Below are 21,971 nucleotides of genomic sequence, written 5' to 3'. Positions count from 1 at the left end.
TTTTGGTTTTGTTCTGCGTGCTAGGGGATTTGTCAGGCATGCGGGAAAATATTATTCTGATGAGAGAGAATGCACCCCTGTTGAGGGCTGCACGTGCTCAAATTGCTCCTGTTAAGTTGTGGGTGAACATATCAGACGACACAGCAATTCTTCAAACAGCTTTTGTTTAGTCACAGGCCAGAACAGAACTGAACTGAAGGGTTCAGTCAGCCTGCTTATATAGAGCTCCAGTACAACGTAACTGTAACAATTTTCTAAAACTATCCAATCACTGAACGTCACTTTCGATCCCTTATTTGCATAACTATCTACAGTATCCCCCTGCTGGCCCAGGGTGAGAACTTCAGTACATAACAGCTCCTATACAAGAAGAACATTAGAGAACAGTTTCAAAGTTCTGGCAGTGGTGAAAGCAGGGGAAGAGAGACTAGACTTCTGCCCCTGTATGGAGAGAAGTGAGTAGAGCTCTCTTCCACACCAAATTGCTCTCAGGTTGGGAGCTGGTTGAACAGTTTGCTGCTTACCTCCAAATTCTCTTTCCCGTCCCTAATTTACAACAATGCAACACAGCTTGCTAGTTCTGAACCTGCCAACGTAGCACTAGCAAGAGAATTTCGATCCTCACCCCTCTACCACTTTCATAATATTACAGCACTCAACATTCATGGCTGACCATACAGTGTTGGGAGAGGGATTAGATCCGCCTCCTTGCATTGCACTGCTTGGGTTGGGGGCCACCCACAGCACCCTACTTTCACTCGCCACCCTCCCAGCAGCCAGCAGTTTGAAGAAGTAGGGAAACCCATCACACAAAGTCTGTGCATGTCCCCAAATTGCTCCTAACCCATCTCCGATCCATGCAGTCCAAAGCGTGGTGAATTGCTTCTTGTTTCTTTGTCAGAATGACTTGATCTTTAGGAATCAGCAGGTGAAGCTTTTCGCAGCATGGGGGATTTTACAATCTCACTTGCTAATTCCTACAGGTCAAAGCCACTGCTAAAAGCACCACCGCAGGGGGCTGGGGGGAAAGGGGGGGCTTCACATCTACTCCTTTCATACACAGTGCCCGGAGACCACCTTGATTTTTCAAGCCTAGGCAATTTGTTTAAGGCAGGGTTGCTTTCGTGATCTAGTCAGGCTCTCAAAGCAGATGAGGCCTGCCAGGGTAGTAGAGTCCATAGCTCAGATAGAGGTGGCAAAGCCACTGACGTGATTCCTGTGTTTATGGCGTCTGGGAGGATGGATAGGCCAAGAAACCTAAGTCATTAAAGAAACAACAACCAGGAAGATTCTAGTAGCATGGAGAGCCAGCAACTCATCCTGAATGAGAAGTGCAGCAGACGTTGGTGCTATATAGATGGCAAAGGTATATAGGACTGGCTCTCCTAGGTCACCTGACTTCTGAACTCAGGAGGATTTGGGCCAATATTGCCTGTTGCCTGATGGGAAATGGCTCAATACCTCAAGGACTGTCTCTCCCCATATAAACTGACCCGGACTCTGCATTCATAATCTGAGGTCATTCACGTGCCTTTTCCATGAGAGGTCCAGATGGTGGCAACATGAGAACGGGCCTTTTTTGCCGTGGCTCTCTGTTTGTGGAATGCTCTCCTCAGAGAGGTTCATCTGGTGCCTTCCTATATCTTTAGCTGCCAGGCGAAAATGTTCCTTTTCGACCAGGCCTTTGTGTGATGAATATTCAACAGCCTATTAAAAGTGTTTGTGGGAGGGCAGGTTATGGGGTTTTGTTTTGGTTTTTAAGTATTTATTTGTTATTCTACCTTGTTCTTTTATCCTGTGAACCACCCTGAGATTTTAGGATGAAGAGCGGAAGAATAATAATAATAATAATAATAATAATAATAATAATAATAATGTGGACATAGCTCCCTCCTTCAATTCACAATCCTGGCTGCTCAAATCTAATGGACTTGCTACCTGCACAGTCCCCAGCTTAGCTATTTGTGATGAAAAAAAAGTATATCTTACACAAATAGTTGAAAATCTCTTTAATTTTTACTTGTCAGGTTGGCAACAGTATTATGTACAAACTCCTCCAGACAGGGTCCTCTGCATGAAATCTCCACACCTCTCACCTTCAGTCAAAATAGAACAGAAAAAACCAGCCGACTGCCAACTGCCAATTTCCAACTGCCAATTGTCAACTACCACCTCCTTTCTCCATCTATTCTTTGGGAAATACATTTTCAATGAAATTACAAATACTAACAGCTCAACACCCTGAGCAAGTGGCTACTGGTCAGATTTTTTTATTGTTATTATTATTCTAGCATTGCAAACTATTCAATGAAGTGTTCAACTATGTTCCTTCTTTCCCTTAAAACGTACAATGTTGAAAAATTGCAGTGGAGATTGTGAAGAATGGTAAATTCATCATGCCACAAGACACCACCTCTAGGCAGATCTTTTGATATTTAAGTTCTACCATGTTATGGAACCTAAACAAAAACAAAAACTTGCCTCAAAACAGAAGTAGCACACTTGTTTTACAAAAGCAGCAAAACTGCCTCTACCATTTTCACAGCACCAAACCTGTACACACTCCTTAAGATAACACAACTACAGCAACAGGAAGCAGATATAAGCAGAAATTAACAAGGACTGTAGAAACACAACTAAAAGTAGTTTTTTTAAAAGCCAACTTTGATGGGATAATGAGCTGCTTGTGCGTAAAGCTTGATCCCCCCGGGTTTTGGCTGGTCAGCCAACCTGAGTCTCTAACGGAGCCCCCAAAGCATGACTCCGTCAGTCGCTGGTAGAATCCGACAGTGGGCGTCTACGGAACTTACTCCAACATAAAAGCTGTTTGACGGACATGCGCCTCCTGGACTCTCTGCGTGACAGCTTCCGGCGAGGGGTGGGGGTTCCTAAAGGGGGTCTTGTTACCTCCTCACTGTTCTCACTGGAAGTATCCCAGAGCCTCCCCTCCGACTCCCTTTCCCTTTGAGCTCCTGCTCTCCCCCTACTGGTTCCCTCTTCTGCTGCAGAGTCTCTCCTATTCTCCTGGAGCCTTTCTACCACCTGTTCTTCCGATGGCAGTTCCCTGACATCCACCTCCCTCCCAGGGCCCCCTTCACCCCCTCCCACCTCCTCTCCCACTGGCGGTGAGGGTGGAAAGCCCCTGAAGGAACTCTCCTCGTCGTCCGTGGATTCAAACACTTCTTGCCACGGCTTACCGTCTCTTGCCCCGTCTTCCTCTTCTTCGTCGGAGTCTGCTTCCTCATCCACCCCTGACTCTGGGAACCCTTCAAACTCCCCTTCCTCATCGGTAGTCCCGAAATGTTCCCTTCTAAATCGTGCCACGGGCTGCGGTTTCCTTGGGAAACGCCTATGAAACGTTTCTATTAAAATCTCGTCATTGACTGCCTCTGCTGGTACCCATGTGTTTTCTGACTCTACTTCCCCCTCCCATTCTACCAAATATTCCACCTGATTCCCCTTCCATCTGGAATCAATGATTCCTGCCACGTTCATGTCGCGTTCTCTCTCTTCTATCACGGGCGTTTGGGTGACCTCCCTCTCACGTTCCCCCCACTCACGTCCCTTTCGGTACGGCGACAGTAATGACCTGTGAAATACTGGGTGCAATTTCATGTGACTGGGCAATCTGAGTTTGAATGCTACTGGGTTGACCTGCTGTATGACCTCAAAGGGTCCCAATCTTTTGGGTCTCAATTTCTTACTCCCTCCCTTGAACGGTAGTCCTTGGGTGGATAGCCACACCCGGTTTCCCACCCTTATAGTTTCACCTTCCCTCCTATTTCTGTCTGCTTGCTTCTTATATTCTTCCTTGGCTTTCTCTAAGTTGAGTTGGAGCTGACGGTGGATCGCTTCCATCTCTTCAACAAAATGTTCCGCTGCCGGCACGCTCCACCTCTCCCCTCCCTCTCCTGGAAAAGCCCGGGGATGACACCCATAATTTGCCAGAAAGGGACTCATCCCTGTGGACACATTCTCCGCGTTGTTGTAGGCAAATTCTGCCAGAGGTAACTTATCTACCCAATCATTTTCTCTGTCCTGAACATAACACCTCAGGTATTGTTGTAAAATCCCGTTTGCCCTCTCCGCTTGCCCATTTGTTTCTGGGTGCCGGGCAGTTGAAAAATTGATTTCCACGTGCAGTAAGCTCATGAGTTTCCTCCAGAACCTGGAAGTAAACTGTTTCCCTCTGTCGCTGAGCACCCTCAAGGGGGCGCCATGCAACCTGAAAATATGCTCTACAAACAACTTGGCAGTTTCCTCCGCTGTGACCGCATGTGAACAGGCTATAAAATGACACATCTACCACCACCATGACCACTGTCTTGCCTTTGGATTTTGGCAGGTCCGCCATAAAATCTATGGATACTGCCTCCCATGGCCGTTCTGGTGTGGGTAAGGGTTCTAATAGCCCCGCCGGTGCCAGCCTCTCCCCTTTCGCTCGCTGGCACCTGTCGCACCCCCTGACATATTCCCGTACGTCCTCCCTCACCTTGGGCCACCAAAACTCCCTGGTAACCAACCACATGGTCTTGTGCTGCCCGAAGTGCCCCGCTGTGGAGCTGTCGTGCAACTGCTTTAGTACTCTGCCCCTCAGTTCCCCATCGGGTATGTACAGTGCCCCTTTGTAATACAACGCCCCGTTCTTTTCTTCAAACCCCCCCGTGTTCTCCTCTGTCCTCCTGAGTTCTCTTAGTTTCTCTTGGGCGTATTCATCGTTCTCAGTACTCGCTATCAATTCCCTCTGCCCCACCAAAGCCGCCCCACACACCCAGCGGTCCTCAGGGATTACATGCCTTTCCTCAGGCGCTCCCTCCCCCTCTAAGTACTCAGGTTTCCTGGAAAGAGCGTCCGCCCTTACGTTCTCGGAGCCTGGCACGTAACGAATTTCAAAGTGGAATTTGGAGAACTCCTGGGCCCATCTCACTTGTCTCTGGTTCAGCACTCGGGCTGTTCTCCAGTATTCCAGATTTTTGTGATCAGTTCTGACTTGAACCTTGTGCTGCGCCCCAATCAGTAAGTGCCGCCATTTCCGGAATGCTTCATGAATGGCGAGCAGTTCTCGGTCGTATACTGTGTAGTTCCTCTCGGATTTGTTCAACTTCCGCGAGAAGAATGCACACGGTCTCCATTCAGACGTATCTTTTCCCGGCTGGAGAAGCACGGCCCCCACCGCTCGGTCTGACGCGTCAGTCTCCACTCTCATTGGTTGTTGTAGATCCACGTGCAAAAGTTGCTCTTCCGACGCAAACACCTGCTTTAAGCGTTCGAACACCCGCTGCGCTTCTTCCGTCCAAACAAATTTCTTCTTGCTGCTAAGACAATCCGTGATGGACGCTGTTAAATGGGCAAAGTTTTTGATGAACTTCCTATAGAAGTTTCCGAAGCCCAGGAACCTTTGCACGTCCTTCTTGGTCTTTGGTGTTTTCCATTCCAGTACCGCTTGAACCTTGCTGGGATCCATGGCCAATCCCTTGTCAGACAACCGGTACCCCAGGAATTCCACCTCCCTGGTATGAAACTGACACTTCTCCAGTTTCACCCACAGCCGGTTTTCTCGCAGTTTGCTCAGTACCTCTTACATCTCGCACATGCTGCTCCTCATTTTCAGAGTACACCAGGACGTCATCTAAGAACGCTGCGCAGTTCTTGTAGAGCAATGGCCCCAAGACGTGATTCATGAATGATTGAAAACAGGCTGAGCCCCCTTGTAATCCGAAAGGCATAACCAGGTACTCAAAAGCCCCCAAGGGGGTGAACATAGTGGTCTTCCACTCATCCCCCTTTCTCACACGTATCAAGTTATATGCCCCCCTAAGGTCCAGCTTGGTAAAAAATTTCCCTTTTCTCACCCGTGTCAGAATGTCATCAATTCTAGGCATAGGGAAAGTCACTGGTTCTGACACTGCATTTAGGGCCCTGAAATCACACACAAGCCTGGGTTTACCCGTGTTTTTTTTGTCCACAAAGAACACTGGGCTGCCCCCCACCGCTCGTGACTCTCTGATGAAACCTCGCTTGAGATTCTTGTCAATGAACTCCCTTAACTCCTGCATCTCACTGTCTGACATCGCATACAGCTTGCCCACTGGCAATTGTGCTCCTGGGAGTAAGGTAATTTGACAGTCAAAGGGTCTGTGCGGGGGCAGTTTATCTGCTTCCTTTTCGCTGAATACGTCAATCAAGTCAGCGTATTGTCGTGGCACCCTCCCCTTGTCCATCACTTCCATCCCTGCTAGAGTGGCCCTGGCCCCTGCCTGAGCCTCTCCCTCCTTGCAGTGTTCTAGGCAAGGTGCTGATCCAAAGGAAACCACCCTCTGATGCCAGCCTACTAGCGGATCATGTAGTGCCAGCCAGCTCATCCCCAAAATAATAGGAGCTCCTCCCAAGGTGGCTACGTTAAACGCTATCAGTTCTGTGTGTCTTGCCACCCTCATTATCATTGGCACAGTCTGTTGGCTCACTTCTCCTCCCAACAGTTCCCTCCCATCAATCGTGGTAACCTGCAAAGGCTTACTTAATGGGATAGTCTGTATCTGGTGTTCAGCTGCAAACTCCTTACTCATGAAATTACAGGAGCTGCCTGAATCCAATAGCGCTTTTATCTTTAGTGGGTGTCCGTTTGACAGTTCCAGCAACACCTCTATCACAAGCGCTGGTCTTGGAGGTACCGGCGTGGGCACATTCACTACTCCTTGGCCTGGCTGCTGTGCCCTGATGTTGGCAGCCAGGCGTTGGCTTTTACTTGCTCCTTGATTTCTTCTTCCTCCTTCCCCCCAACAGTTCCCGCCATCCCTTGCCATTCCTTCCTTTGCGGACAGACTCTGGCAAAGTGACCTGGCTGTTGGCAGAGATAACATTTCTTGGCACTCTTTCCCTCCTTCCTCCGCCCTTCACTGGTGTTTGAAACTGCGCGCGCGCGCGCTGTTCCAAGTTCCATCGGCTCTGCTGGCAGGAAAGGCTGCTCCGGAATCTCTGGAATGCGGAAGTCCTTCCAACGTTCCCCCTTTCCTTCCCGTTTTTCCAAAGCTCTTGCCTCCTGGCGCGCTCCTATGGACAGCGCAGATTTAGTCAGATGATCCATAGACTCCGCCCTAGGCGCCCGGGAAAGTTCATCTTTCACTGCCGGAGAGAGCCCTTCTTCAAACAGCATTTGAATAGGTTCACTCGCTAGGTCCCACCCCAGTCTATGTATCAACATGGTGAACTCAGTCCAGTACTCACGTACAGATCGGCTCCCCTGTTTACACGCCATTAACTGCCTGCGCACCACTCCCTGCTCAATCTCGCTGGAAAACATCAGGTCCATGGCGCGGAAAAACTTCCTCGTGTCCTTTAAGATTTCATTGTTGGCTGCCATCAGGGGTCTAATCCAGTCCTTCGCCCCTCCCTCTAGATGGCCAATAACGTACGCCACTCTAGAGTTCTCATCGGGGAAGTGATCAAACAGTAGATTGAGAGCATATTGCATCGCTTGATAGTTCCTGGGATCCCCCCCAAATTTCTGCACCAATCCAGGCACCTTTCTGGCAAGTGGGGTGGTTTTCCCCTTATCCGCATCTTGAGCCCTCCTCTCCTCGAGCCTCGCCGTTTGCAGTGCGAGCTGGACCTCCAACGCCCTGTACCTTTCTTCCAGGCTTGGACCCGCTCCTGCTCCTCCGGTTCCGGCTGGTTCGCTCATGATGCCCTCTGCTTGCACAAGCTGCTTTCAAAGACTGTCAGATTGCTGTGATGGGATAGTGAGCTGCTTGTGCGTAAAAGCTTGATCCCTCTGGGGTTTGGCTGGTCATCCAAACCGAGGCACTAACGGAGCCCCCAAAGCATGACTCCGTCAGTCGCTGGTAGAATCCGACAGTGGGCGTCTACGGAACTTACTCCAACATAAAAGTTGTTTGATGGACATGCGCCTCCTGGACTCTCTGCGTGACAGCTTCCGGCGAGGGGTGGGGGTTGCTAAAGGGGGTCTTGTTACCTCCTCACTGTTCTCACTGGAAGTATCCCAGAGCCTCCCCTCCGACTCCCTTTCCCTTTGAGCTCCTGCTCTGCCCCTACTGGTTCCCTCTTCTGCTGCAGAGTCTCTCCTATTCTCCTGGAGCCTTTCTACCACCTGTTCTTCCGATGGCAGTTCCCTGACACCAACTAATTAAATTATGCCCATATACAGTAAATATAATAAACAGTATGCAATACGCAATTACGTCTACCTACTCTAAAAGGTGAATGCCAAGAGATTCTGTTCCACTAAGCCATAATTTGTTTTATTGGCTCTGTCCCCAGTGTTTGGTGTTTTCTTAAAACTATCGCCATATATATACATATGCTTTTTCTTCATTATTAGAAGCTTCCTTACAGCTCCCATTTCCCTCTGAATTTTTTTTTTAAAGTAAGTTTATAAAAAGAAAGCTGACAGGGGTTATTTATGGAACTGGCTGACAGGGTAGAAAAAGGCATTAGAACCAGTAACTTGCCTACAAGGCCATCACTCCTGATCTCTCCTGAAATAGCAGCTAGGAAGAGACAGGTTTCTCCACACAAACCTCTTCACCCTTTGCTTCCAGTGCCAGCCTGATGCAGGCTGAGAAGTACCTGGCAGCCAAAAAAAAAACTCAGCACCAGGTATACCTGCCTCCCAAAGGATCAAACAGCAGTGGCACATGTTCCCCAAACCCAGCAACTTACCATCTGCCACATAATGGTGTAGGAGAACTGATAATAATGCCAATATATTTCACATCTGGCAACCAAGGTACCCCTTTGTTTTCAGATAGTACATGGGTAGATGAGTGTAAAAAGCCCGGGGTGCAAATTTTCACATCCCTCTACGGTGGCTCATTTACCAGAAGTAATGTATTGAGTGTTAATTCTGGAAGTGTATACTTGATTCTGACCAAACTTAGCCTCCTAGGAGTATACACTTCCAGAGTTAACGCTCAATACATTGCTTCTGGTAAATGAGTCAAAACATAGCTGCTAGAGGGCTGTGAAAACTTGTGTCCCGTGCTTTTTAGACTCGTCTACCCGTGTACTATCTAAAACAAAAGGTGTGAAATACATTGGCATTATTTTCAGCTCTCCTGCCCCATTACCAGCAGTGGCCAAAGGGAGCTGTGGAACGGCAGAAGCAACATCCCTCCAGAGTCCAAGCAATTTGCCACCGATGGCATTGCACATTGGACTAGCCAGGAGGCAACAAGCCTGGTAGAACTCGGAGGAGATGCAGGAAGATACCTGGGGCTTGGTAGGGACACTTTCAGCCATGGACCTATAACTAGTGCATCTCCATTGTGGTGGGCCAAAGGGGAGGAGCTGCCCCATTTGGGCTGTACCAAGGCTGCCCCCCACTTTTGTTGTTGCTTTTTGGGTGCCCCCTAGTGAAAGCAAGGCACTCCAGGGGTGGGGAGTGTACAATTTTGCCTCACCTTTTCGTGTGAACTTAAGTTGGCGAGATAGCAGCCCAAATAGTATGGCCCTGAAATGTACCAGAGTTGGAAACAAATAAAGTTATATATATATATATATATATATATATATATATATATATATATAAAACCATCTAAGGAGGAGGAGCCCAAAAGGCTAATAAACCCGTCGTATAAAATGTCCTAACTGTGCCACTGTCACTCTGGAAAAGTAAGGGTTTCCATGGAGTATTTAATTAACACACACATCAGTTGTTCTTAAACATTCTGCTTGTTTAATTTATTTGCTCAGCTTTGGCCTCTGTTAACACAGGGCTTTCGTGGACCTGCTGTAGTTCTTTAAAGTTTATTTTGTTGATAGAAATCTTGTGTGGTTTGGAAGATTTACACAATACACAAGTTTTTCCATTAACAAAATCAGAACGAAAATTAATTGCATTCTACAAGCCTGGTGGTTTTTAATATGTGGTCTAAGAAGAGAGAGGTGCTCTCTCCTGCCCTATAGATTTGCATCACTAAAGAGAGCAGGCTTGTGTATATCTACTAATTTGGTCATCTATGGCAAGTGAGAATTACATCCTGTCAACCCCGAAAAGAAGCTGTTGTAAACTGGAAATGAGTTTACAGCCCCTAAAAGGACTAGTGTTGGTACATGTGGAAAGGTGGGCCATTAAACATTTCTGGCGGCTAGTAAGTTTTGAAGGTTAATCTGCATGGGTACCTTAATGTGCTAGTGCTCTACACTTAACATACTGCAAAATGCAGCTCACTTGCACATCAATGCAGGAAATTTATGGGAATGGTCACAGGCATGATCTATTGGTGCTTTAAATAAAAAAAGTACCAGATTACAGAGAAAACTTTCCAGCTCCAATTTTCTGATAAATGTGTGTACACACCAAGAATTTTCTCCCTACAAAATACTGTGCTATTGAAGTATGGCTGGTTGCCTCTCCACACATACTTAGTTGAATCAAAACCTATGTATTTAAACTTATCATCTCTGTTTGGTTCCCTTTGGTTCAAGAGGCGGCATTTGTCTTTTTCAATTTCTATATGATACTTTGCACTGCATCTGGTCAGCCTGTCATCAAGTTTCCTGGGCAGCCTTAGGCAAATCGTTCTCTCGGCCCAACTCCAAGAGAGGTTGTAAAGCTAAAAGGGGAAGCTGCCACGTACACCGCTCTGAGCTCCTTGAAGGAAGGGTGGAAAGTGTAACGAGCAAACCCAGGTATCTGGCTTCTTCAGATAAATCAAAGTTTTGGAAGCTCGGTTTTAAATCAACGTCAGAAAGTCATATCGAAGACTATCCAACATCTATGGGAAATGAGGTGTGGGGGGGAATGAAATGGAAGATGGTGGAGGCTAGCGAGGCTGACTGATTGGAGCACTCCATGCTGAAACTTGTTCCCTAATTTATCATCAGTTATATAGTGCCATCAGCACAACTGGAGAATTTTTATGTTTAAAGCACAGGGCACTCACTGCCTCGCCTCTAGTCTGCCTCTCAGTAAGTAGGTCCAATTTAAATGAGTTGTGCTAAAAAGCCACTTCCGCCTTAAGAGGAGGTGGGGTTGGGGGCTGCACGCCCCCAGCACAGCGCTTCACGCGACTGAGGGAATCCCTGGCCGCGTCATCCCCTGGATAGCCAATCAGCTGGCTCAAGGGGTGTGGCCTGCGCTATTTAACACTGGCACGGCTGGGGATCTCCCTCTTTTGCTGCCTCCAGTTGCTCCGGTTTTCCCACCCTCCCACCCTTTAAGGTTTCGTCTTTGACCTTGCTATGGACCTCGGTTGGTTGCCGTTAAGGGGCCGGGTAGGAATTTTTTCCACTTGACAAATTGGCACCAGCCACTTGGTTTTCCGCCTACCTCGTAGCAAATCGTCACAACTTCCTTGGTATTGGAAGGCATTGGTATTTGTATTGTTATGTAGATGGAGGGAGGAAGCGCCATCACTTCCCCTGCATATCGAAGGGTAGTCCGATAAAGGATTCCGGGGGGCGTGGCCCTGTCCGAAGCCTATGGAGGTGTGGGCCCAAGGCACGCCCCCGAGCGGTGACCCTGGAGGAGATCCTAGTTGATGTGCCTCAGCAGGACTCCCCCTACTGGTGGTTAACCCTTCCCGGACTTCAAGCGGACAGGCTGAAGACGGATAGTCAGTTAGGACCAATGCCTAAGTCAATACCGCTCATCACCTGTAACCAATAACGTTGTGGCCTTATTTAGCCCATTAACCTTAAATAATTGTGTCATGTGTCTTTATTTCCACTGGGGGGGGGGGGGGACTCACCACGCAAGCACCAGCTCATATAGCATACCTTCCAATACTGGAGTGAGGGAAATCGGGACACAACCTCAACAGAGGCTGCAACCCCCTCTCATTCACCCTCTGTTACCTTCCCCCTTCACTCCTTTATCCACCGCCTTCGCAGTGGCAGCCGCCACAGCCATCACACAGCCTCTGCCTCCGCCATACTTCCAGAAGCTTTTGGAAGTATGTTGGCTGGAAAGCCGCCGCAGAAGGAGGAAGAAGAGTGGAGGCATGCAGGTGCAACTGACTTGCGCCACAGTGCAGGGGGGGGGGAATTATTTTGGTTTGCCGAAAGGGGACATCCGAGATTGAGGTCAGAAGTTGGGTGGCTTCTCTAAACCCAGGGTGTCCTGCTTAAAATGGGGCGGTGGCGTGATATGGTATAGGGTCCACTGCAGGCTTGCATCACATTTGAAAGGTGTCTATTCCATATGTAATCTTTTACAAACTCAGGTTGCACAGCCAGTATGCATAGAGGCTTGTGCGTTAGCTAAAAAGTGTATGCACCCTATAGCAATACAAAACTCTTTTTTTTAACAAAAATCTGCATTACATTCAGCTCTTGGGGTCCAAAATGATATGACCTATTTATTCAAAATCACAGCATGTTATTTATTTAAAGCAGTCCATAAAATACAGAATTCTTAACTTGGTTTAGTTAGTTTAGCTGCTGTGCTTCCAAGACTGGCCAGTTTTGAACCAACTGCAATTGCTGCCATATCGAGTCAATCATCTTACAACCCTTCTGAGAAAAACCCACTATATAGAAGGGTCTGGTGACTTCTGTTTCAGTGTATCTGCATGCACACGGAAGCTTATACCCAGAACAAACTTACATAGTTGGTCTCTAAGGTGCTACTGGACAATTTTATTTTTTTTATTTCTTTCAGCTGCCATTCTGTTTTTGAGTGGGGCACCTCAGAGAGTTGGTGCTTACCTTTAAAGCTGGAGTGGCTGCCCTTCCAATACAGTGGTACCTCAGGTTACATACACTTCAGGTTACAGACTCCGCTAACCCAGAAATAGTGCTTCAGGTTAAGAACTTTGCTTCAGGATGAGAACAGAAATCGTGCTCCAACGGCATGGCGGCAGCAGGAGGCCCCATTAACTAAAGTGGTGCTTCAGGTTAAGAACAGTTTCAGGTTAAGAACGGACCTCCAGAACGAACTAAGTACTTAACCTGAGGTACCACTGTATTGCTGGATTACAACTCTTACCATCCCTGAATATTGGGCCATGGTGGCTGTGGCTGAAGGGAGTTGGGAGTCCAACAACATATGAAGACCAAAGGTTAGCCACTCCTGCCTTAAAGCTTGGAACCTGAACGACTGCTTTCTTCCATCCAAACCTGTCTTGTGTACAGATGTCTCCATCAAAGGCTCTTCTGCAGGTGCCGCAGGTCTCTGAAGTCAGGTGTTCAGCTTTCTTGACCATTTGGTGCCAGCTGGAAACCTTTTCATTTCCCCAGACCTCTGCTGTTTTAATATGTTTGTTTTGCTATTTTGGTTTTGTTTGCTATTTTGGTTTGCTATTTTGGTTATTATGTTTTAATTGTTCTCATAGCCAGCTGCCTTGAGAGTACGTTTCTGAAGAACAGGATATACATATTTTTTTAAAATGCTGCAAGTTGCTAAAAGCTGGGAAATGACACAGATCGATGGTAAAACACATGCCTTGCATGCAAAAAGGTCCCAGATTTTATCTGCAGTACAGCTAGGGAAGATTCTTGCCTGAAACCCTGGAGAGCCATTGCCAGTTCTTTTGTAGATCTGGATTAACTAACTGGTGGTTCTCCAGATGTTTTTGAACTCCAGCTCCCCTCATCCCTGACCACTGACCATGCTCGAGGTTGACGGCAGTTGGAGCTCCAATAACATCTGGGTGGCCACAGATTTTCCACCCCTGGGGTAGGCAATACTATGTTGGCTGGACAAATGATCTGGCTTGCTATATGGCAGCTGTTTATGTTGCAAAAGTATATTTTCTTTGCACTGAGAAATGACAGCTCTACTTGTCCAGGAATAACATTATGCACGTTTGTCAGCATACAAGTGAATAGAGATAAAATGGCCAGCATAACACTCTCATCACAAACATGCTTTTAAAAACAGCCACGCTTACCGGATGCATTTTGACCTGCTGGTCTCCCCACCCCCCACCCCCATTAATATCAAATTACAAATATAAGTAGGTTAGAGTCACATAATGCAAATAATCCGGCTTAATGGGGCAGGCAGAAATTCACTTGGTATTTAATTCAGAAGCAGTTCTCTCCTCTGCGAGTCTTCCGTTCTCTTCAAACTTAGAGCCTGCTCAGTTTCACAGTGTTCTACAAAACAAAGGCTCTGTCTCTTTTTCCAAAGGTTTGTAAGCTAGAATTTCATGAGGTTTTGAATAAACCTATTTTGTGCCCTTATTGCTGAATATAACATGTAAGTGGACAACTGTTTAAACACAAAGCTGGACCAGAGATCCCCACTCAGGCTTCTATTGCAACTGGAAGGTCACCAAAATTGGAGCTTATAACAAGGGAGCTCAACTCCACAGCCTGGTCTTCAATGGCAGTGTTCCCTGGATCTTAACTACTCCCAACACAAGCTTATTCAGTCTGCCACAAGTTTCTATGCCTCTTGTTCCATTGTCCAAATGTCTTCACAATTAGAAAGCAATCCCAGGTATCTACCCTAAATCTGGTTGGCTGCAACATGAGCCCATAATTCTTGTGCTCCCCTCACTGCCTGTAGGAAATTGGGCTCTTCCTTTTATAACAGCATCCTTTCATATAGCAAAAAAAAAATGTTTCCATGTTCTATATTTGGTTGTTTCCACGAAAATCCATCCCAGTCCTTTTAGTTTTTCTTCTATCTAGAATCTTTGTAGATCATACTAGCAAACTTCCTGCCTTCTGGCTTTAAGCGCCTGGAATTTTTGAGGAAGAACTGTCCCATGTCTGTCTCTTCTTTCCACAAAACAACCCCCGTTTCCAGAAAGGTGGAAATGCACTTGGAATATTAGAATTCAGTTAGTACTGAAAACCCTCTAGTGCAATTGTGACCAATCTGTGCATTCATGCCCTGCGGTTCACCCACCAAGTCTCATGTTGGGAGTTCCTTGCCTCTCTGGTGAACATTGCAAGCTTCAAGCATTTTCCTGATCTTGGGGGTGGAATACTCACCATGGCAAGCAAATATGCAGATCCATGGTATGACGTCAGCCCCGAAAAGTGACCTGCAAAAGTCCATTCCACTTTAATGTCTCCCATTTAGAGGTCAGCTTGCCCTGCCTTCCAATTACACAGCTGTCTTGAGTTAAAACTGACTTAACACAGGACTGGCTTCCTGTATCTATCCAAGTATCAGCTGACAACTAAGGTAGCCCTATAAAACAACTGGCGGTGGCTCAATTTGCACCAGAAGACAAATGTCTTAAGAGTTCAGGTGATCTTATGTGTTATACATGCACAGAAAAATTGTGCCAAGTTTCCTCTCCCCCCCCCCCGCCTTTACTACTACAAGGAAGGCACAAGAACATGCAAGCTGCAATAAAAAAACCTTGTGAAACATACTTTTAAAAAAAGAGGTAGTCCAAAAATGCCATAGCTATGGGAAGACGGGAAGGAGACAGAAACGCAACATAAGCGATCTAGCCAACGTTTTTATAAAGGCACAGGAGACAATTCACAATGTAAACATAGCTTTGGAGTCTGAACTGTCAGGCCCAAGTGTCAGCTGGGAAGATGAAGAACCATAAATACAAGATTAAAATATTTCATGGGGAAAGCCCCTGATGTGCCAATGGTACTCATTCACTTGTTCCTTTATGCAGCTGGTACATAAAACTGCCCTACTAATTTTAGTGGAACTTTCCCCTACAAGTGAAGTGTCAGGGATTGAGATGTTTAACAGCCGTGGCCACTCACTGTCCTCTCACTGACTGTCCAGAATGGGAATCAGGCTCTCTAGGTAGCTATTGTTCTGCCCCATGGAATTGTGTGCATTTTGTACTCTGGGCTGTTTCAGCATCCACATGAATCCATTGAATGAGGTAATTCAGAATTTCAGGGAGGTGTCTTCAACATGCTGATGACACCCATATCTACTTCTCCTCTGATTCAGGTGAGGCTCCGCTGAAATATGGAGTGAGTAAAGAACGGAATGAGGGACAGCATAAATTGAATCCACAAAATCCTGGGTATGGTTGACCAGATTTGGGGAGGTGATGTTCTAAATAGGGTTGCACTCCATTGCCTAAAGGGGAGATTTATCAAGGTGACACCCATAGGTAGCACAGAATCTGTGCAAGCACTCACTTCAACACCTACTAACCACCATAACCACATCTGAAAACTTGTCTAGAAACCAGGTTTCAAAGTTCTTTGCTAGGCCACATGTAGACTGAACACACACCCTTTCCGAGGGCAACTCTGATTGGATGCCAGCCCCATCCTTTCCATTCTGGATGAGAGCAAAGATGGGACAACATGATGCACAGATCAAGTGGTGGTTGTTGAGTTCAGGTAGGTTGCTATGGCTTATTATAGTTTCGTCTGTGGGAGGGTGTCAAAAGGCACTTCTTTTTGAGTTTTTCAATTTTCTATTTTGCAGAACTGCTCTGGCCAACCGTTTTAAGACTGGCGTCCACAGCACATTCTTAAAATTCAAAACATGCCCACAGGTCCCAAAAGGTTGGCAACTGTTGCCCTAAAGAGTCAGGTCCACAGCTTCAGTATTGGAAATCCCCATGGCTCTGGCATGAAAGTAACTTTCACCAGGTGCAAGCCTTCCTGGGCAGAGACAGCCTGGCCAAAATCATTAGCATTCGGGCAACACCTTGTTTAGACTATTGTAATCCACTCTACACAAGGGCTGCCTTTGAAGACTGCTTGGGAATTTCAGCTGGCACAAGTTGCAGCAGCTAGGTTGTTGACAGGGATTGGTCATATGGATTACATCGCATCAGTCTTGAAACAACTGCTCTGGGCTGCTGGTCTTTTGAAGTAGATTTCAGAGTGCTGATGTTACCTTTAAAGCCAGTACTCTAGGGACTCATTTATGAACCTGCCAGAGTATTAAGACTGACCACAGAGGGCCTTCTCTGGGTCCCCCATAAGCTTTAGGCGTGAGGCAGGCGGTGAGCAGGGTTAAAGCCTTTTCCACTTCAGCACCTGAGTTTTGGAAAGCTTCTCCCATGGGAGACTTGCCTGGCATAATAAGCCTTGTTATTTTTTTGTGCCGGGTGCAGAATTTTGCTTTTTGTTTTTCACTCTTTTATTATTCTGAATTCAAGGTGCTCTGCTGGTTTCAATAATTTTTATTTTATTGTTTTACATGTTGTAAGTCACTTAAACTGAACCATGAGATATTAAATTATTGCAATAAATAAAATAATAATAATAAACATTGCTTCCTGTAGTGAAAAACAAGAGTTTGTTTCTCTCTGTCTCTCTCTCACCACACTAAATCAGAAAGAGCTTAGCTAGCCCAGGGAATGAAGCTAGCTGGAGGAAAGTGAGGGGGGGGTCAATGTTATATTAATACCATTACGTGTAATAGCATCTCTTGATGTGCTGGAATGATGTCACTACGCAAGAACTAACTGGATTTATACACGCTAAACAGCATTGTATGACCGCTAAGCAGAAACCATTCTAGAGAAATTAGACGGGGCAGTTCTGTGGGATCTGGAAAACCGTCAAGAGACTAAACAATGGAGGGTAGCAGCATTGTTTGGAGAAGGAAAACAGATGAACAAATGTATCTGCAGATTGACAGTGCTTTGGCAGCATGAAGGCAAACTGAGGAGAAACAGGAGGGGGAGAAAATAAAGTGCCAATGACTGAACCAACACATAAGCAAGAGTAGGATAATACATGAGACCAGTGTTTCCCAAACATGGGTCTCCCACTGTTTTTGGACTACCATAATCCATGGCTAGCAGGACCCACGGTCAGCAGTCATTGGAACTGTAGTCCAAAAACAGGTGGAGACCCAAGTCTGAGAAACATTGCATTAGATCAACCTTTCCCATTCAAGAGCCCTCCAGATGTTGTTGGACTACAACTCCCATCAGCCCCAGCCAGGATGACAAAGCGGCTCCAGGAATCTCAAGGCAGTGAATAACTCAGTGCAAGCTGTTGGTGACCTGCTGCTGCTACCCAAGTTACTAGTTCACATATTATACTCAGCTCCACGGTCATTTGCCTTCTCTCTATGGAAAGGCAGCTTCTAACATTAAGAAACTCTAGCACAGAGTTATTGTGTGTTGGGGAAACATATGTAAATGATAGCATGATGATAGCACACGTGTTTTGCTGTGTGCATGCAGGTAACAGGCGCCGCCAGGAAGCTACGATCGTGCTTCCTAGTGAATGAACATGAAGCAAAACAGAAAACATGCAGTTGCCACATGTAGAAGCATGGTTTCCAGTCAGACAGAAAAGCTGACGTTTGTTTAAGAATGTTTTCACCCTGCTGAAATGGCTTGTTGTTGTTGCTGTTTAGTCATTTAATTGTGACCGACTCTTCGTGACCCCATGGACCAGAGCACGCAGGCACTCCTGTCTTCCACTGCTTCTCGCATTTTGGTCAAACTCATGCTGGTAGCTTCGAGAACACTGTTCAACCATGGCTTACAGAGCAATAAAACAAGTTAGTTCCTGCCCCAGGGCTGTGTCCACACATTTTTAAACCTCATGTTAAAACCCTACTTCTTGTTCAATTCCAGGTTTGATCAGTAGTGTTTTTATAGACGATGAGGTGCTGGAACTCACCATGAACACCTCCCTTATAATGGTAATGGTGGCTACCTGAGAGGTGCCGGAACTGAGTCCTGGTGAAAAAAAGCCCTGGGTTTAATGAAAAAGGCTGCTGCCTTAGATGGAAATCTCATGCCAGAGGTAATTCAGTTAGATTGTGGCCTGTGCTTTTTGCTTTCTTACCATGGCAGACTAACAATGCAATTCTGGCCATGTCTCTTCAGAAGTAGGCCATATTGAATTCAACTGGGATTACCTCCAGGTAAGTGAGTTAGGATTGTAGCCCAGCACAGCTAACCTTCCTTTTTTAATGATAGATCCCCCTGGTTCGCTGTATTCTTTTCTTCCATTTGCCCTCCCCTTCCTCCTCACTGCTTGAAGGCACGCTGTGGTTTGGCACTGCCTCCCCAATCAGCTTTAATGCATTATGGAGCTATCACCACCCAGCTCTGGTCTCTTAATAATGCCAAATTTGATTAGCTCTTTCTCTTTCAAGGGCCTCCATCCTTCCTGCCCTGTTGTCCTTTTCACTGGCCTGGTTTACATAATCATCTCTCATTTGGTTAGCCTGTTCCCTGTGCACGCAACCCTGACACTCTTCCCTTCACATGATTAAACTAGGAAAGTCTCTAATTAAACCACAGTTTCTCATTCTGTCCAAACCGGAAAACTATACTTAAAACCTGCAGTATAAGCTAGGATTAAAAGAAAACAAAAACAAACAAACAGCCACTTCAAACTGTGGTTTGAGATCTTGGCTCGTCCAGAAACTGATAAACCATGGTTTTCCCTGTTCAGACAAACTAGAGTTGATTAGAGGCTTCCTGGTTTTATTGTTATGCAGCACAAACGCAGAAGAGAAGCAGCTGTATCGGCTCATGTGTATTTCATCTTAATAAGCCAATATATGATTGTCCAAATGTAGTCCTCCAAAACACACATCTTAAGATTAAGCAATGCCTTACTATTTCCTAGAAGCAGGAAACCACTCCCAAAAGAATACCACATGACTTGGTACACTGATTATGATAAACAGCAGCAAATTACTTTGTGTTTATACTGTACTTTGGGCACTTTGCTTGCCTTATCTCAGCAATCCTTCCTTGAAAGATAGTTTGTCTACCACTGTTGATCTTCTCCTGTTAATCTGCAGCTGTTGGAGATTGTTGGATGGGCTCTGCAATGATCTCATAGTTCAGGCAGTGCCAACAGTGAGGGCCAAGACGTCGCCAGCACTCCATCCGAATTGACAATGCACCCTACCATCACACCGCAAACTTCAACAATCCGCAGAAGTTCATGGAAGATATGGAGTACCTCAGTAGACACACTGGTTTGAAAACAGTCCCTTGAAGGCACAAAGTTTGAAAAACTATTTTGTTTTGGATGATCCTCAAAAGGGTCATGTAACTACACTGAGAACCAGAACTAATTACACATACTTTATATGTTTTTTAAATCCCACCTAATTTTCAAAAGAGACTCCAGGCAGCTAACAAATCAAAACATTGTGTCATGTTAAAATATGTCACAAGTCAGGAGTCCTTTGCCCCAGTTAAATAACTGTGACTGATATATATCATGCAAAACTGGCATAATGGAATAAAACTCTCTTAGCATCCAACGGCATCCTGGTGGCATAATTTTGAACTTGTTGCAGTTTCCACGCTGCAGTTTTCAAGGCCAGTCCCATGTAAAGTGTGTCCCAGTAGTCTAGCTACTGGAATGTTAATGATTGTTGAAAAATCCAAGGTTGTCTGGAAGAGCTTTAGCTGGCACCAAGCAACCTTCACTACCAATGCTGGCCACATATCTAACATGAGCAGCAGGTAAAAGGTAAAAGGTAAAGGACCCCTGGACAGTTAAGTCCAATCAAAGGCGACTATGGGGTTGTGGTGCTCATCTTGCTTTCAGGCTGAGGGAGCCGGCGTTTGGCCACAGACAGCTTTCCGGGTCATGTGGCCAGCATGACTAAACCGCTTCTGATGCAACGGAACACCGTGAAAGAAACCAGAGTGCTTAGAACAACTGTTTACCTTCTCACCGCAGTGTTACCTATTTATCTACTTGCACTGGTGTGCTTTCAAACTGCTAGGTTGGCAGGAGCTGGGACAGAGCAACAGGCGCTCACTCTGTTGCGGGGATTTGAACCACCGACCTTCTGATCAGCAAGCCAAAGAAGCTCAGTTGTTTAGACCACAGCACCACCCACGTCCCTAGCCGCAGATAAAGCAACACCCCAAACCATGCACCTAATATTCCAGGGGTGTGTGCAGCTCTATCTAAACCTGGCTATAAACCCAAACCCAAGTACCAGACCAATACTCCATTCACCTAGCAATACTTAAAATAAATAAAATCTTGTTAACGTGCTGGACAGTAAGCTGGATCCAAATATCCTGCAGGCACGTCTTCATGTAGAGGGTTCACTGATCAACTTGTAGACCCAAGTTTGGGAAATCCTGCTATGGTATGACATCTGAACATAGCTTCTACACACAGGAATGACAGGCCCTCCTATGTAAGATGCTAACCAAATGTTTGCTGTAAGAACTCTCAAGGCAGAGCTGGGCATATTGCTACCTCATAATGAATGTTCAGCATCTGATGTTTATTTCCATCTTATAATTGATCTCAAGAAAGCAGACAGGCTTCTAGTGCTGAGGCCATCTGTGACTGCGCCCCAGAGAAAATATTATCTTTCCTGCACACAGTCAAGAAAGAGTCTGACCCAGTAGACTCAGGAGTGCCTTGCAGACAGAATGAGACATTTTAGCTCTCCAGCTGGTATTCAACGAACTTTCACCGAGAACAGACCCCACTGAAATTAATGTACATGGCTAAGTTAGGCCCATTAATTTCAATAGGTCTACTCTGAGTAAAATGTGCTGGAATATTACCCTTCGCTCCAGCTCTACTTCTTCCAAGGAAAGATAGAAGGAGCGAGTGATGTGCAGACTGTCCAAAATCAAATAGCAGACACTAACTGGATCTACTTGTTCATTTCTAGCTCAAATTTCCAGTCTCCTTTATCTGTGTGTGGGGAAGGGGAGAAGTTATGTATCACGAGCGCTGCATCTTTTAACATAGTGGAGACCCACACAATTTGTCATCAAGCTACTACCATTGCAGGGTGGCACAGCAAGGGCTCAATAACCTCCTCAAAAGCTATTTCTAAATAACTTCCAAACTATTTTTGTTAGTAGATTTCTATCCTATTTCCCCACCTCACTGCCTTTCTGGTAAAAAGACACAGGACCCTTGCTTTTAAACAACCCCGACTAAAGCCCATATATACCACTTAGACATATTTTATTATAATGACAATCAGAGCGCTTAAAAATAATTATACCCAATCACTGGAAAGGGGTCCAGAATGATATGAAGTTATGGTCTGATTTCAATAGATCTTTCATTGGAAGAAGAAATATTAAAACTGAACATTCTCCCCTGCTTTTATGGCTGCTCTGCTGGCTTTAATGTTT

At 46.0% G+C, this 21,971-nt stretch overlaps 1 protein-coding gene and 2 long non-coding RNA genes across 7 annotated transcripts in view; 1 reads left to right on the top strand and 2 right to left on the bottom strand.

Annotated features, from left to right (window-relative positions):
• Nucleotides 1-21,971, bottom strand: part of FAM131B (family with sequence similarity 131 member B) — a 51,206-nt gene that overhangs the window by 21,737 nt on the left and 7,498 nt on the right. The window contains exon 1 of one of the 4 annotated variants that reach the window (XM_083719414.1): nt 1,905-1,923. The exons of the other annotated variants lie outside the window; for them this stretch is intronic. The gene's annotated coding sequence lies outside the window, so the exon portion shown is untranslated. Of the gene's footprint in view, nt 1-1,904; nt 1,924-21,971 lie in introns of those variants that run through there. 4 annotated transcript variants of the gene reach the window in all.
• Nucleotides 2,183-20,846, top strand: LOC310835301. Of its 2 annotated transcripts, none has more exons than XR_014559526.1 (3): nt 2,183-2,259; nt 18,456-18,627; nt 19,640-20,846. It is a non-coding gene; the product is annotated as an uncharacterized lncRNA (long non-coding RNA). The 2 variants fall into 2 exon arrangements; XR_014559527.1 differs by lacking the exon at nt 2,183-2,259 and adding an exon at nt 15,667-16,248.
• LOC310835396 lies at nt 2,277-8,670 on the bottom strand. The gene is made up of 2 exons (XR_014559634.1): nt 8,141-8,670; nt 2,277-2,662 (listed from the first exon to the last, which is right to left on the bottom strand). It is a non-coding gene; the product is annotated as an uncharacterized lncRNA (long non-coding RNA).

Source organism: Podarcis gaigeae (genome assembly GCF_964106915.1).
Source record: "Podarcis gaigeae genome assembly, chromosome: 17".
Lineage (NCBI taxonomy): Eukaryota > Metazoa > Chordata > Lepidosauria > Squamata > Lacertidae > Podarcis > Podarcis gaigeae.
This window is presented reverse-complemented; position numbering and strand designations above follow the sequence as displayed.